General features: G+C 48.6%; 1 protein-coding gene across 1 annotated transcript in view; it reads left to right on the forward strand.

Moving 5' to 3' along the window:
• Positions 1-435: 435 nt before the first annotated feature.
• The window catches only part of CHRM2 (cholinergic receptor muscarinic 2), a 645462-nt gene continuing 630304 nt past the window's right edge, over positions 436-15593 (forward strand). Inside the window, exon 1 of the mRNA XM_078671791.1 lies at positions 436-821. The gene's annotated coding sequence lies outside the window, so the exon portion shown is untranslated. The remainder of the gene's footprint in view (positions 822-15593) is intronic.

Genomic DNA, 15593 nt, shown 5'->3' on the forward strand with positions numbered 1-15593 from the left:
TGCTCCCACGCGCAGTCATTCCTAAACTGCTAACACACTGCACCCTCCCGCACACAAACTAAGGCACAAAACCCACGTACTACAGACACACTGTACAAACTCATCATTTCCAACCCCGCACTGCACACACTCGTACATGCACGCGCACTGCACACACACTGTGTTTCACACACCGACTGAGGCAGAAACACACACACTCTCACAGGCTCGAGGACTCTGCCCACCGCGGTCACCCTGAGGGCTCCGGAGGTGGGCACCTGAGCCGGTGGGCTGCTCCCTCGGCAGGGTGGGATCTGGGGGTGGGAGCCAGCGCTGGGAAGCCATCCCACATCCTAAGCACGGCCTCGCTGCTATTTTTACCCCCGCCCTCCTCCCCAGCTCTCGTAGGAGCGCGGTCCCCTCTCCTCCCACAGAGCTGGCTGCACCAGCTCCCACACAGCGCGCACTGGCAGGGGAGGCAGCTGCCGCCGCCACCACACCGCGCACGCCCCTCTGCCCGGCCAGCCACTGGAGCCTCCCCTGGCACACACCGCTGCCCGCCCACCCGAGCCTAGAGGGGCTCTGGAGACCCCGGGGCCGACGGACCCGCTCTGCACCCCGTCCCCAGGATGTCCTCCCGGACCAGCCACCTGCTCCACAGGGGGCCATCCCCCGCCTGACCGGGACCCCAGTCCCCAGCCCTCAGCAGCGCCCCGCCGGCAGAGATGGGAGAGAGCCCCCGGGGTCGATGAGCTCTGACCCGGGCTGCCCCCCAGGGCCGGAGGCTGCCCCCCTGCACTGCTGCGGGTCGGGAGGGGTGAGACCTGTGGATCCGCGTCCAGGTAGGGCTCGCCTTCCTCGCTCGATGTGTTTATCTAACAGCGATGAAATATGATGCCCATATATTGACTGAGCTGCCAGTTTGTATCATTGGCGGCAAATCCAGTTCACCAGCTGCAAATGGTTTCTAGTGGAACTGATATCCAGTAACTGGGTCTACTAGTAACCATTTGTAACTGGTCTGTTGGAATTTGCACCAGGAACCGTGCACACCACAAATTGAAATTCCTATTGGTCCTTTAATAACATGTATTTGGGTGGCCGTGGGTAATTGGGGACACCATTGTGTTAAGAGGGGCTCTGCTGGAAGACGGGTGTGTGTGCCATGTCGACACTGGTTGTGCGAGTGTACACCGGTCGGTGTGTCGGTGCTGGCACTCCAAAGGGCGCACACTATTATTGGCGCAGCTGAGGAGAGGAGGTAAAAATGATGTAGCTGAGATAAGTGAGGGAAAAAGAGGTGTTGTCCTCTTTGGACATTCGTGCAAAGTTCATCTGAAATAGTCACAATTGATGAGATGGGTGAAATGCGCGTCACGAGGGGCACATCTCCCGGAGGGACACAGTTGGATGGACACCTGGTCAGTCGTCCGGCTCTACAGCTTCGTTTCCGCACCTTTCACTCTCGGAAGTGTGACTCCTCGTTAGCCGCTCACAACCAGGGGCATTTTAGTTTATGAAGGACGTTAAATATGACGCTAAAATGAAGAAAGGTTTATGAAATGAACGAGAAGTAGAGCTGCTGGGCTGTCATTGAAGCGTTTTGTGACGCCATGGAAAGCCAGTGTGGTGTTCTCAAAAGCGATTGTGAAGTAATCACAAGTAGTTTAATTCCATCCTTACCTATTGTGATTTCATCCCACATGATTGTGATGTCATTGAATGCTGCAATGATGTCATGACCATGTGGCATTATACCTTCGAAAGTTGATATGACATCATCAAAAACTGTCAAGAGACAAAACAATTGTGACTTTATCAGAGCTCCTGTGATGTCATCAATATATAACTGAGGCGCCATTGGAGCAGGTGTGAGGTCATCAAAAGTTCTGTGGACGCCATGGACAACCCCAGTGATGCTGCTGACAGCTGTTGGAGACTTCCCAAAGGCACGAGGCGTGGGATGAAACCACAAATGGGAAAAGCGCCTCGTCGGGGGTAGTAGGCGCTACAATAAATGCAATTACAATGACATCGTGCTATCGCCAACAACTGTTGTGACGTCAAGAATGGGAGTTGTGACCTCATAGAAAGCTGCCTTGAGATTAGTTCTAACTCGTACAATGCCGATCAAGACGATGTTGATGCCTTGACAACTGTTGCGATATGATCAATTATTGGCATGCCTTCGTTGACACCTGTTGAGTATTGTTAATTAGTGGGATCGTGCGATATTAAACTATTGTGATGCAGTGAACTAGATGTTTTGGTGTCATCGATAGCTGTTGATCTATGAATAATTTCTGTTAGGGTGTCATACATAGCCATGAGATAGAAGTATTGCGGCTACGATGCCAATGATGACTATTGCAATATAATAATCCACTGTTGTGATATAACATTGTTGACATCATTATTTCTGTTCTGATGAGTTCATCCATAACTGTTGTGATATAATGGATTATGTATGTCATCCCTATTGGGTGTGATATGGGGTACTTTTATAATGCCTTTGATATATGTCGCGATACTGTGAAGTAGTTCTATCAGTCGCTGTCGTGCAGTGGCGCCTCACTTTTACCGTGCCATTAAACACTATTGCGATCCGAATGAAGGGTTGATGGACCGAAGCCAGGGAAGGCTGTCGTGACGTCATTGCCGGCTGTGGTGATGCCACGAGAGCTGCCACGCGCGCCCATGTCTCGACAGAAGCCTCCGCTCCACGGGGAGAGCCGTCCAGATTATTCGTGGGCGCATCGGGGTGCGTGGGGGGCTCGGAGGCGGTCCCCGGGTCTCCTTTCTCGTGGCCCTGCCACTCTCGCCCGGTCTGAGAGCCGGAGGTCTGCGCTCGACGGGCCACACCGCTTCCCTGGGAGTGAATATGCGCCGGGGTCACCTGTGCGGCACTCTCGTGCCCTGCCTAGCATGTCACAGCCTAGGGGGCCGTATCTTCATCCGAATGTGTGTGCGCTGTATTACCGGATGTTGTGTAGCGCGCTGTGTGCTCTTTGTACAGCGCCTATCTCCCCGCTGGGTTTCTCCGCGCTAGGATTCCAGGCTGATATCACTGTAGCGCAGTCTAGTGACCGTAGGATGGCCTCAAGGCGCTCCACGTTCTCGGGGTCGACACTAGTGTGTTGATATAAATTCGCGCAGTGGCTGACTGGCATGTGATTTGCAAGACACAGGCCCGCGCAGCCGGTCCCTCGCCCCAACCCCCACCCCACTGGGCACGTGAAGGTCGCTGGGTAGGCTGGCAGCCTGCCCAGGGCGCCGTCGGAGGGCGCCCACATCCGTCCCTCCGGCTAAGGGACGCGCTGAGATGCGCCCATGAAGTAGGTGGAGACACTGGGTACCAAACGTGCACCGATAGCCGCGAGGGCACTCCCGCCTAGGGAGAGGGCTCCTGGCACTCCGTACACCACCGAGTACGGGGCGGGGGTTGCTTTCTATACATTCCCGCTTTGGAAGGTAGACTACGAGGTACGTAGGGTAATTTACCCAGGATCACACAATGCGATAAAGCGCAGAAGATGGGGTTAGAACTCACACCTGCTGGGGGCACAGCGGAAGGTGCAGTCACCGGAGCCGGTCTGCCCCGGGATGGCGGAAGCGCTTCATCGTGTGAGATTGTGAATGCTTACAATACATTAACATGCATGTGTGTTTCTGCGTCTACAGAGAGTGCGTTAATTAGTTGTATGCGCACATAATTTGTGAGGATATTGTATGCCTTTAATTGCCTTTCTATACATATATTATGTGGACATATATGAATGAATTGTCTGTGAGCACACACTACGTGAGTGTAGGTATGCGTTACATGTGTCTGTTTTCATGTAGCATGTGAACATGTAGTCATGTAGTCTGTTCACCTCTGTTTGTCCGTGCTGTTGTCTGTGTATATTTGACGATCTCTGTGCATGTGGTTCTGGCTTTGTAAGTGTTCGTGGATATGTGTGTTTGTTGTTGCCTGTGCACTGTGTAGTTGTGCAGTTCTGTGTATATCTTTTACTGTACGGGCGTTACTTTGCATATACTTTCCCTGTCTCTCTGTGTCTGCATGCACACACGTCTCTGAGGGAGTACGTGATGAAACTCGCGCTTGTGTGTGTGTCTGCGATTGTGATGTCGCTGTGTCTTTATGTAACCGTTTGTGTGTATGAAGATGCAGGTGACTGTGCTTCTATCAGTGTGTCGCTTTGTATCAATGTGTAGCTTGGTGTTTCTGTATGATTGTGCTCATATCTCGAGTTTGTGTACTTGAATTTGTGTGGTGATTACGTGTTTATTGAATGTATTCACAGTTCTATGTACATTTCAGATCTACAGAACACTAAAATAAAGACAAACTGTTGATGTCAACAATATACCATAAAAAAAAGACTACATAAATAATCTGACATGTTCAGAAATTTAAAAAACAGTCACCTTATCCAGCAATTTAGAGCTGAGTGGCGTGATCATATTAACTCCATTCCTGGAATACCTGAGGCTCACCCTTGTGGGCGGTGTTAGGTGCATGCTAATATGTTTCATGGCATGCTTGTAGTGCTTGCCTCGACTTTGCAGTTACATTGTGTGTCTTAATTGCTGCCTTTATTTTCACAGTCTGCTGCACTTGCACGTCTCACTGCCCATGTTTGTTCTATCTGTGTGTGTCTGTGCATCAATGCATGCTATCCTATGTTTTTGCATAGTGCAACGACTCCCACTTAATTAGCATCTCGGCACCTTGTGTAGACATTGGTCTCCAGTTGTGCTTCACCCAGCAGAGGATTGTCACTGGGAGAGTTCATTCCTGAACCACATTGGTGTGGGTGGGTGGTTGGAGGCGAGGGTGATCTTCAGTGAGACGCCGCCATTGGATCATGTGAAAGTTCACATTAGCTGCATGGATGTTGAGTGTGATCCCCCCACACGCCCTGGTTGGTTCCATGTCCGAATTTCTCTAGCCCCATGTTTGTGTTCTGTTTCTCGTCTGGTCTGTATTGTCCAGTTCTAGGTTCCAATGTAAACTCGCCATCCTGTGTCGCCTGCTTCCAGTTAGAACAGCTCTGCTCCTCTTGTACACTCTTCTGGTATACTGGCTGTGTTTGTGTGTGTCGGTCTGTAGTCACACTCAGTTCTGTACACAAGCCCAGCTGTCTCCCATGGTTCCTCGACATTGCGTGGGACTTGGATCAAGGAGTCCAGGGTGTCATAACATTCTGGACTCTGAAGATGTCTTCTCCCCTCTCCACTGATGCTGCCTGATCTAATGCTGGCCTGCAAGTGTGCACCATTGTGGGGAGGCGAGGACTGGGCAGGCGGTGATCACCCAGGGTGGTTCAAGAAGGAAGCCGAAATAAGAACCTAAGATTACCTGGCAACAAAGTGTCTGGTGGGAGGGGGTGGCTACCACTAGCCGAAGGGATCATCCCCTACAATACTCACTGTACAAGTTTTTATACGTCTTTCAATAGTGCCCGGAACTAGAAAAGTGTTTTGCTGCAAATTCGTGTTTGGAACACCGCACCACTATCCCGTCCACTCCACCCATTACCCCGCACTACCATCCCACCTCCACTCTCATGCTCACACTACACCCCTGTGTACCCCACCTATCCCTTCCACCACTCCTGCATTCACCCACCCCATGCTCACGTCTACCACCATACCACACTACACACCCTCAGTGCAGCCACCACCCCAGCATTCTACCATATTGCGTAGGCGAACCCTCAGCTGCCCCACGATCACCCCACCCCATACCCACCATCACACACTGCCAATTTTAGCACCATCCCTATGACCACCCTTACCGTCACTCATCTTTCTGTACCTACAAAACTAGCACCACACACACAACCAACACCACTCACACCTCGCCACTCTAATTTGCACTCCCACCACTCTTACCTTCACTCCACCTTCTTGTTAACCTCTACTCCCCAGCACCACCATGATGTCCACCCAACAGCTCACACTCTACTACCTCACACTCAGAACACCACCATCAGCTGTACCATCACCCATCTCCAAAACTGCATTCTTCGCACTGCACCATCATACTTACCAAACATACTACCTTATTACCAAGCTGTTCCTCCCTCACAATGCCAGATGCAATACTTCACCCCGGGTCACCTCCATGCTCCACCACTTCCACCTCCACCTACATCCCCACCATTACCTTCACCCCATCACCTTCTTCCAATCTACCTACCCATCATCATCCCTGCGCCTTTTGGATTTCGAATTGGGCTGTGTCTTAAAGTGGCTGGCTAACGAGCAACTATTTACACTAAGTTTCGTATATCATAACGAACAGCAGCAATTTGAGGAACCTTATATAGCTATAGGACGTGGAGTGTGGAAGTAACTGTGAATCGTTCTATGCGAAGCCTGCATCACTTATTATTGGATATCATCTGGGAGCATATTTACTTGGAACTCAGGGGATATCTTTTATTAAAAGTCCATACGACAGTGACCAGGAATATCAGAGAACACAAAAACACTGGTGGACTCAGTTCTATGCCCTGAGGAAGCCCTATTTAGGCGAAACGCCTTGGCTGTCCTGTGGCTGTTGTGCTTGATCATCTTGCATCGAGAATGTCTCAAGGATTTATTAAAGAGACCTTTTTTTCACATCACTGAAGGACACTTACTTTTAGTGTGTTGAAGCATTTTGAAAAATAATTGCTTTTGTTGCCTCTCTATGTGCTTGTTTGTGTGTCATCCCTACTTCTGCCTCACAACTCTTCTATCTCACTCCCTCAACATGTCAATCACCAGGACCTCTTTCTTTCTTAGTCTTCTGTCTTATCTTCTGAACTAAAGAAACATGTGGCCCCAGGCATGTATGTTATGCTTGTATGCATGTGCTATTTATACAGCCCAAAACTAGTCAGAAGGCAGGACAGGGTCAAAGGCAAGCATAAGGTCAACGAGTGATAGGAGAGTTTGCTTGTTTCTGGACAGTGATTGCATTTTGATGAAGCCTTCTTTATAGAGGTCTTCAAGCCCTTCCTAATGTGGAGCAGCATTGGGGCGGTCCTGGTGGAGCCGGGGATGTGATTCCAGATCTGAGGTGCAGTGATGGAAAAGGCCTGTTGCCTTGTTTCTTATTTTTTTATATTTCTTAGTTTGCAGTTTGATGGTGTCCTGGCTGTGGGTGTGCTGAGCACCACCAGAGATGGTGACCCTGTCAGTAAGATAAGCAAGGGTGCTGTTTGTGACAGCTTTGCAAGGGGTGCAGCCAGTTTTGAAGATGGTGCAGTTCTGGAAGGGGAGCCTCAGAAAAGGGGTGATGTGATCATATTTCATCAGGGCCTGGATGAGACGTGCTGCGGTGTGTCGGATGCCCTTATGCGAGACCAGGGAGGAGGCTGGGAAGCCTGGAGCAAGGCATCATTACCACCAGATGCACCTCCTATGGCTGGATCAGAAGTTCGGAAGCCACTTTCTGGAAGAAACGGCTGATTTAATACCGGACCATATTTATGTTTTTGACAATGTTTTCCTTCAGGGTGAGATCGGTATCCAGGGTGAATCCACCTGACTTGGCATTTGGTGTAAGTTACGGTTTGAGGTTCTCAAGGTGTGCAACACAAGAGAAATAAACAAAATCGACCATACATCACGAGAGGGAATTGAAAGCGTGCTTACCAGAAGAGTCACCACAGAGGTGGTACCACATAAAGATATAGGGGCTTATTTACGCCAGTGTATCACTTTTAATATGGGAAAAAGTGGCGTACCAGCAGCGCAAGTGGCTTGTAAATAAGCCTCATATTGTGGGAATGTGCCACTGCCAGCTCTGTGGGTACTAACTGAATTCATTGCGCATGGTAGGCGTTGTTTCCTCAGAAACGTCCGATGTCCCTTGCAGAGGTGTCCGGCTGCATCAGAGCAAGCTATGGTGGCCAGGTTCCTTTGTAAAGAGCTAAACTAAATACAAAGACATCCAGGCACTTTGCGACAAGTATGGCAGCACACAGAAACACAGCAAAATAGACGGGGAATGGGGAAGATGAGTTTATTAATTATAGTACACGGGTGGGCAGAAACAGATCGACCTTTGCAGCTACAGCCCCGGATCAGCAGTAGTGGAAGTAACAGATGCCTGTGATCATGGATTCATCAGTGCTTGTTTTATCAACCTCAGAAGGATGTAAGTTCGAATCAGATGTAAACCTGCAGCATATTGGTTGCACGCGCATTCTTTGCAGCATGTGCTTTGACCGGCCGAGCTATCCTCTTGGGAAAGATGCCGCATCAGCCCGTGCATGGGTGTCTCCTGTAAAATGCCGCCATGTCGGTTCGATCTTGTCTCCAGACTGAATGCTCAGTCAGAGTAAGGGCGCTTGTTCTCTTGGAATCCAGGTGCATACACCGAGATCTGAAAATCGATTCCAGGCAGGCCACCGTAGCAGCGGATGTCCTGCCTATTTACATAATTGCATGCTTATTTACCTTATTCAGCTCACGGTTTTTATATTTCCACCTGATGAGCAAGGTCTTAGGTCACTTTCGCCTTTAGAGGGTGCTTTGCATATGTAGCCGCCGTGCGAGTCTTATTACCACCAGGGCACGTTAACTACTTCTCAAAATGGAATCTTAAACAGGGCAAAACACGTCTGTAGTTTTTTAACGTAATTGAGAACTCATTGCAGAGAAAGGTGCATTTAAAATGAGGCAGTATTTGTAACAAAGGGCTACGATCATTGGGGGTAGAGGGGAGGGGTGATTTACACTTCCACTTGAGAACCAGCGACTTAAAGAACTCCTCCGTGACAGACTGAATCCCTTTCCCAAAGCAATGGGAGGTGCCTCGAAGCGATGTTTGGCGCTTGAATCGTGATACAACATTGACCTTTTTCTTTAGAGAGCTGCCTCCAGTTTCAATGCCTTTTGCCACTTAAGTGGCACTGCCCTCTGTTGGGTCTCTGGATAACACACTGGAATTTTAGAAGCTCCTCTGAAGACAATGGATTGGCTCAGGGCCGATAATGACCATCACAGACCGCCCACCTCAACCTTCTAATGTGTGCCTTCTTGTTTCCTTTTGATTATTTTAGAACATTCTGCCCTCAGTGTGTCGAAGGGTCTAATAGCATCACCACCGTTCCTTCTGGGGGCTATACTGGTTGTTAAAGGCCCTCTCCATCGCTATAGGCTCTTGTCTGGGGCTCGGCAATGGTTAGAGCACTCAGCAGAGGGCTTTAATGCTTAATTACCATTCTCTGAATTGGGTTCGACTCTTTGTCGGCCACGAAATATAAGCCTAAGGCAAAGGTTTATAATGAGGGGAAGGGCAATTATCAGCTGATATAACACTCAACGGCATCTGGGCAGCAACAGCTCCCAGCATAGGTGGATAATCACACACCTGTCGCTGCCGTGGGCATACAAGGTTCTGTGGCGGCACTGCAGCAGGTGCGCAATCCACCAGGCTGCCTTCCCGGCACACCAGGGTGTTGTTAATGGCTGCGCCAGGAGAGGGGGTAGGGTCCACCCTGTCATTCTTCGCCCTTTTGTAACTCCAGGCGCTGCTGCTGCGGCTGAAGCGACAACTTGGAGAGCTTCCAGGAATCGAAAAAATAATTCTTATTTTAATGCATCCCTCGAGGGCTCTGCGGGTGTGACAGAGCGGTGTTTGGGCTGTCAGGACATTGTGGGGTATGCAAAGAGCAGAGAGGCAGCAGCGAGCATTAGGGCATGAGGGGTGTGTAAAGGAACATGATTTGTGTCGAAATGTGAAGAGAAAGCATTGGTTGTGGCTGGGATGTGTGTCATGTCGTGACTGAGGGCTGTTGGCAAGACTACAACTCCACCCGAGGAGCTGTCAGTCGTTTCGAGAATTATACAAGCCGATAAATAATAAAAAGCCCCCGAGAGCCAGAGACGTGGCAAGGGTAAAATGATTTGAAGAGGGGCACACTGTGTGTCAGTGACAGGACCGAAGCACCGTGAATCAATGAAATACAAGACTCTAGATTTACAGCGCGCGGGTCAACCATCACCTTTTGCCGAATCCAGGCGCAGCATGAGGCAAGAGTAAGTGCCTAATTTGTCAAATAAACAACTGCCAGGGCTCATGTTTTTTTGGGTCTCGGCTCTAGACAATGGAAATGCGCTGTCTCGAACCGAGACATGCTGTATCTACTTCTGGGCTTCCAGCCCGCCCATAGGCTTCCCATTGGCTGGCACCATCGTAACTCCATTTTTCATTCCGCCCATTTGTCAAGGGCATGCATATGTTATGCCTCTTCCTGTGTTTTGCCCTCCCCAACCGCACCACCCAACTGCTCCTAAACCCATGCAGTGGCCATTTTAGGGCATGGTTTCTGCACTACTTTTTTATTACTTCTTTAAGAGGGCTTTTCACGAGGGCTCTCAGCGCTTTTTATGAGCACATTTACACGCCCGCCTGTTTTTTTTCTACTCGCACCGCAAGAAGGGTCCAGGGGACAAGAGAAAGAGAAACATGAGGGCGGTGATCCATCCAAACTCCTGTCTCCCCAATTAATTGTAACATTAAAACAGTTCTGGGTGCTGCAATCCTCCTTTGGCCTGCTAAGAGCTGCAGCTCCCGATATTGCTTCCTCCCCACCCCTGTGAAATCTGGCAGAGACCAGTCACAACAAAGCGAGTTCAGAAAGACAACTCTGCAAGATCAGCTGTCTCAACTCACGAGTCCGGGCAGGGGGTGGGGTTGGGCGTGTGAGCTGGCGTTGACGTCTTCGCTTGAGCATCGAGTGAGCAAGGACAACAGAAGCGTAAGAAGCATGGATTGCCCTAAGTGACAGCAGCCTTCCCCACGTATCATATCACTTTATAAACATTTTTCATTTTCACCCACACATTCTTTTCACTCCCTCTCTCTATAGAATAGTTGAGTGCAGGGTCGGCTTTAGGGCAGTGTGACTGGTGCCGCCGCACGGTGCGCTGACCTATGGAGGCGGGTGCTGACCTCAGGTGGGGGGGGGGGCGCTGTGTTTAGCAAGGATGATTGACGGTACAACGCGTGCTTTTACAACGCGTACCGTTACGACGCAGGTTTTACAACGCAAGTCGTTACAACGACTTGCGTTGGGGTAGCTGGATAGTGAATACTTTAATTTACTATTCCAACTCCAGTCCCCGTGGATAGTAGGGAAGGTTTTGGATAGTAAATTAAACTATTACCTATCCTAGAGCGCCCTTCCGCGAAAGTCGTTGTAATGACTTTCGTTGTTAAACCTGCGTCGTAACGGTACTTCGTTGTAAAAGTTCAGTTGTAAAGGACGTTCCCCGTTTAGCAATATCTTATGATTGGAGAGATATTGGGCACTTCTGTCCAGTGGTAGTGAGTTGATCCGAGGAGGCATTCATGGGGCATGATGGTGCCAAAAGTGATTGCCCCACCAGTGTTATAATTGTTATGGTTGTGCAATTGGGGCTCCCAGGCATCGGTTGCGCCTTGCAGTGATGGTACGGTCTGCGATGTTTCTTTTGGCCAGAACACAGTGGCAGTAATTTAACCGCACCAACAGCCTTCCTTGACAATTTTCTACCCCCTCACCCTCTTCAAATGCTTGCCACCTATTGCTGCAAGCGGTTATATATATGGTGGGAGACATGTTTACTTTTAATGTAGAGTACTTGCTCACCCTTGTCCTTTCTACTGCTTCCCAAATGAGTTTTACGTTTATATAATAGTTTGTTTCAGGGAAGCATTTGCCTATGATTTGTCGGAGCTAGTTTGCACCACTCGTCCCTTCTGATTTTGCTCTCTCAATGGCCTCCCGGGGATTCGGTCTCGGCTCTAGGGGTAGTTTGCAGTTCATGCATTTTGAGCTCACTCTCTCTGCTTTCGTAACTCTCTCTAGCTGCCATTTTCTCTCTATGGCGTACGCAACAAGCGCTGTTTCTCTTATGTGCCGGTAGTCTTGTGACAAGCACCAAGGAAGTGCTGGTCCCGGCACAGAATGTGGAGAGTCCTGAACCTTATAGGAAGAGGTAATCCCCATTGTACTGCCAGATACTTTCTATTATTACTCACTCTGAAATTTGGGAAGTTTTGCTACATGATCTTGGAACACTCAGGGGTAACACTTGGTTTCAAGATGTCTGCCTTGATTGACGCATAAAGGGGATGAACTGGCAGTAGGCTTGTGCTTACCCTGTGCTTATTAAAAAACTAAATACAAAGCCAAACAACTTTCCATGTCACGCAAAGCAAAGACGTGCAGACCAAGGGAACAGGATGCCACCACATAAAAAAAGGACACGAGAATTACATTAGTAATCATAAATTATTAGCAGTTACAGGGGGAAACAATGTACCGGATGGCACTAGTGGCTTAATGCCTAAAGCTCATAGCTTGGACATTGCCAAGACCTTTGGGCTTTGCCAATGCTTGTCTTAGTTAGTAGCCACAGGCTTCACCCACATGCCACAGTCAGTGACATCCACTCCCCCGTACTCTGTGCCAGCTGCACTAATCTTGAGTGTGGGGCTTATCAGTGAGGGATCCTCTTGATACTGGAGCCAAGAATAGGTAGTCTCACTTCCTAAAGTTTGCAAGTACCCCAGAGCACCAGCAATAGTTACTCTGGACTTTGTCTTTCCATGTTATCGTATTAAATAGTCACTAAATTGCTTGATGGTCCTCCTCCCCCCCTATACTACGTGTGCACTACTCGGCAAACAGCCCCCAGTGGCCTCATGGCCTCATTTGCATGCACACCTTTTCTTCCCCCCCCCCCCCCCCCTTCTCAAGCACTGGGCTGATTTATCCTAGGCAAGCCAGCTAATGCCACATAACACTTAAAAGGCAGATGAAGTGACCACCTCACTCCATGTCAGTGCGGACACAGTTTCCAGTCCAGGACATTTCACCTGCTATTGCCGTCAGGTGAGCTAGTCTAATTCGGTCAACGGCCTCAAACGAAGACTACAATACCCAGAATGCATGAGGTATTGTTCAAAAGTCTAAGACAGGCAAAAGTGTCAATAAAGACGTGTAGTGTGGTGGTTACCCTGAACACAGAGCAGATTTCTTTGAACTGCTGCAAGAACTATGGCTTGAAATTAAAAAAAAAAACATAGCACCATAGACATATGATTTAAAACCGTGTGCTCTTTGATATGTCCCGAATTTCAGCACCTCAAAGACTGGCACAAATGAAACACCGGGGATTTGTTTCTGCCTGCTTCTCAATTACCCACAATGCACTGGTCTGATAATGGCATCATTGACCATTTGAACAACGGCATTGCCTGCCAAATCCAGCTCTTGATATTAATCTGAACCCATGCACTGGTCAACCTAACATCTATGATGTGCAAGTTACATGCACATCAACCCACTAAGCTAACAGGTGCTTAAAAATGTGTTCTTCCATCTGCAATGTGCATGAAACAGCACACACTCATAGCCGAGAATGCAAACAGCTAATTTAATTGGCCCTTGTTAGTCCATCGTTTATTTTTCTAAAAGACAACCCCTCAATGGTTAATGACACGTTTTATAGCGTGCATGTAAAAGGGGGGATTAGCCTGGGGGGGGGGGGGGGGGGAGGCCATGCAGATATTACATATCACTACCGATTTGTTTTTTTCTCTAAACCACCAAGGGACACAAAAAACCGAGCCTGACAGTTTATTCTTGGTGCTTCTTAGAGTAACGCTGTCTGTGATACGATACCTCCAAATAAAAGAGAGGGCGGCCCTTTTCTGTCGACACTCGTGTCTTTGGGGCTTCATGATCCGATTAATAAAGACTACATTAGGCTTAAGACACTCTCCAGACTCTCTTAAGCAAGGAATAATGGGTCAGCGTTATGGAGAGGTTTGTCCTGGCTTAAAGAAAATGAAAATGTTACTGATTTAAGACGGTCTTAAGAACGCCTTACGTCAGGCAACATGGCATACATCAGATCCTCCTTCCCTGGCTTATGAAATCATTAAACCAGGGAAAATAAACCCCCTGATCCATTATTGATTGATTGAAGGAGATGATGGACAGAGCCCCGAAACTTTTCAGACACTCACCCCCAGTCACAGATCTGGGTTGAATCCATCATCGTTCTTTAGCTCACTTCACCACCCCAGGTGAGACACAGCTGTATGCAAATTGGTCTGGAACCTGTGCCTCATGGGAACAGTCCAGCCCGAACTGCCAAGCCTTGTCTTCCCTGGACCGGAAACAAGCATGAACAGGTTTCCGGCTAACGGCCCTCATCAGCCAAGCTAGCTTGAATCCAGTGGCAAAATGAGCAAGGGACCAACTTAACCAAAACCGGTCCTAGAGGCTTGTTTCCAGTCCAGGGAGGACCTGGCTTGGCAGTTCGGGCTGGACTGTTCCCATTGGGTGCAGGGTCAAGACTGATTTGCATATGGCCAGGTCTAAACTGGGGTGGCATGGTGGGCAAAAGAATGAAGGATTAACCCAGATCTGTTGACTGGGGTGAATGTTTTGATTTGTTCTACATTCCGTCCATCAATTGTGTGTCTTTTCCTTTCATATTTTAGACACATAGTATTAACCTACAACCTGTCATGGTGATCTGGCTAAACCTATGTCCTCGCTCTGCCTCGCGAACTCAGGAAAGCCTGTTTAATGGTGGCTGAATCTGATCCTGAAGACAGGCCCTGAATATCTGACTTCTGCCTCTTGCGGTAGCTGCCAGGTCTGCCACTATGTTACTTCTGCTTCTTTGCTCCTACTTGAGAACCGATGTCTTAGTACATCTCTTTAGCACTGCTGCCATAATAGTGCCACTAAAGAAGTACTACGGTGGTGCCCAGGATGTGGTATGGTCACCATGTTATAATATGACTGGTGCAGTACTGCTAAGTTACATTTGTGCTATGGTAACAATAAGATAGTGATTGTGAAAGGAGCAGGAATAGGTGGCAGGCCTGAGGGAGTGGAGCACTGCACAGCCTCTCCACTCCCCACTCCTGCCCCTCTAACAGTAGAAACATGGAAATACAGTGAAAGGGGAAAGGATGGCTCTTAAAAAGATAGGAGGGAAAGGGAAGAGATTTAAAAAAAAAAATGAGCACAGGGCATCAGTGTCTCTCTCCAGTGCAGAAAAAAGGAAACAGATGAATCCATTTCGATGCCATGGGTGTTCCTCAGGTTGACTTCATCAGACTTGACAATTCGGTTATAAATGGACATTCATTCAAAATGAATTGTCAAGAGTGATCTGTCAGCGCCGCTTTGGGTGCTTCCCTGTTTCTTCCACAGCACAGAATATAGAACAATCCAGTACATTTAAAAAACAGAGATTGTCGCGACATTCACATTGCGTCTTCCACTGAAGTAAGGAAAGGCAGAGCTCTCTCTCCATCCATCCATCCATCCATCCATCCATCCATCTATACACACACACACACACACACACTTGCTTGCTGTGATGTAGATCTGCACACATGGCTTATACTATTCAGTTTTTTCATGTGTAGAGGTGAGTAAAACCAAAACCAAGTTAATCGGAAATAAAGCCATGCAGCGACAGATACAATTACATTGAAGTGCCTTTGTGACTATGATCAGAGTTGTTTTCCTGGATAATATCCTTATAACAAGCAATTTGTGAGGAAGTACGCAGTGTTTTTTCTTGCCAACTTC

This window comes from Lissotriton helveticus, chromosome 1_1, assembly GCF_964261635.1.
Source record: "Lissotriton helveticus chromosome 1_1, aLisHel1.1, whole genome shotgun sequence".
In the NCBI taxonomy this organism is placed as follows: domain Eukaryota; kingdom Metazoa; phylum Chordata; class Amphibia; order Caudata; family Salamandridae; genus Lissotriton; species Lissotriton helveticus.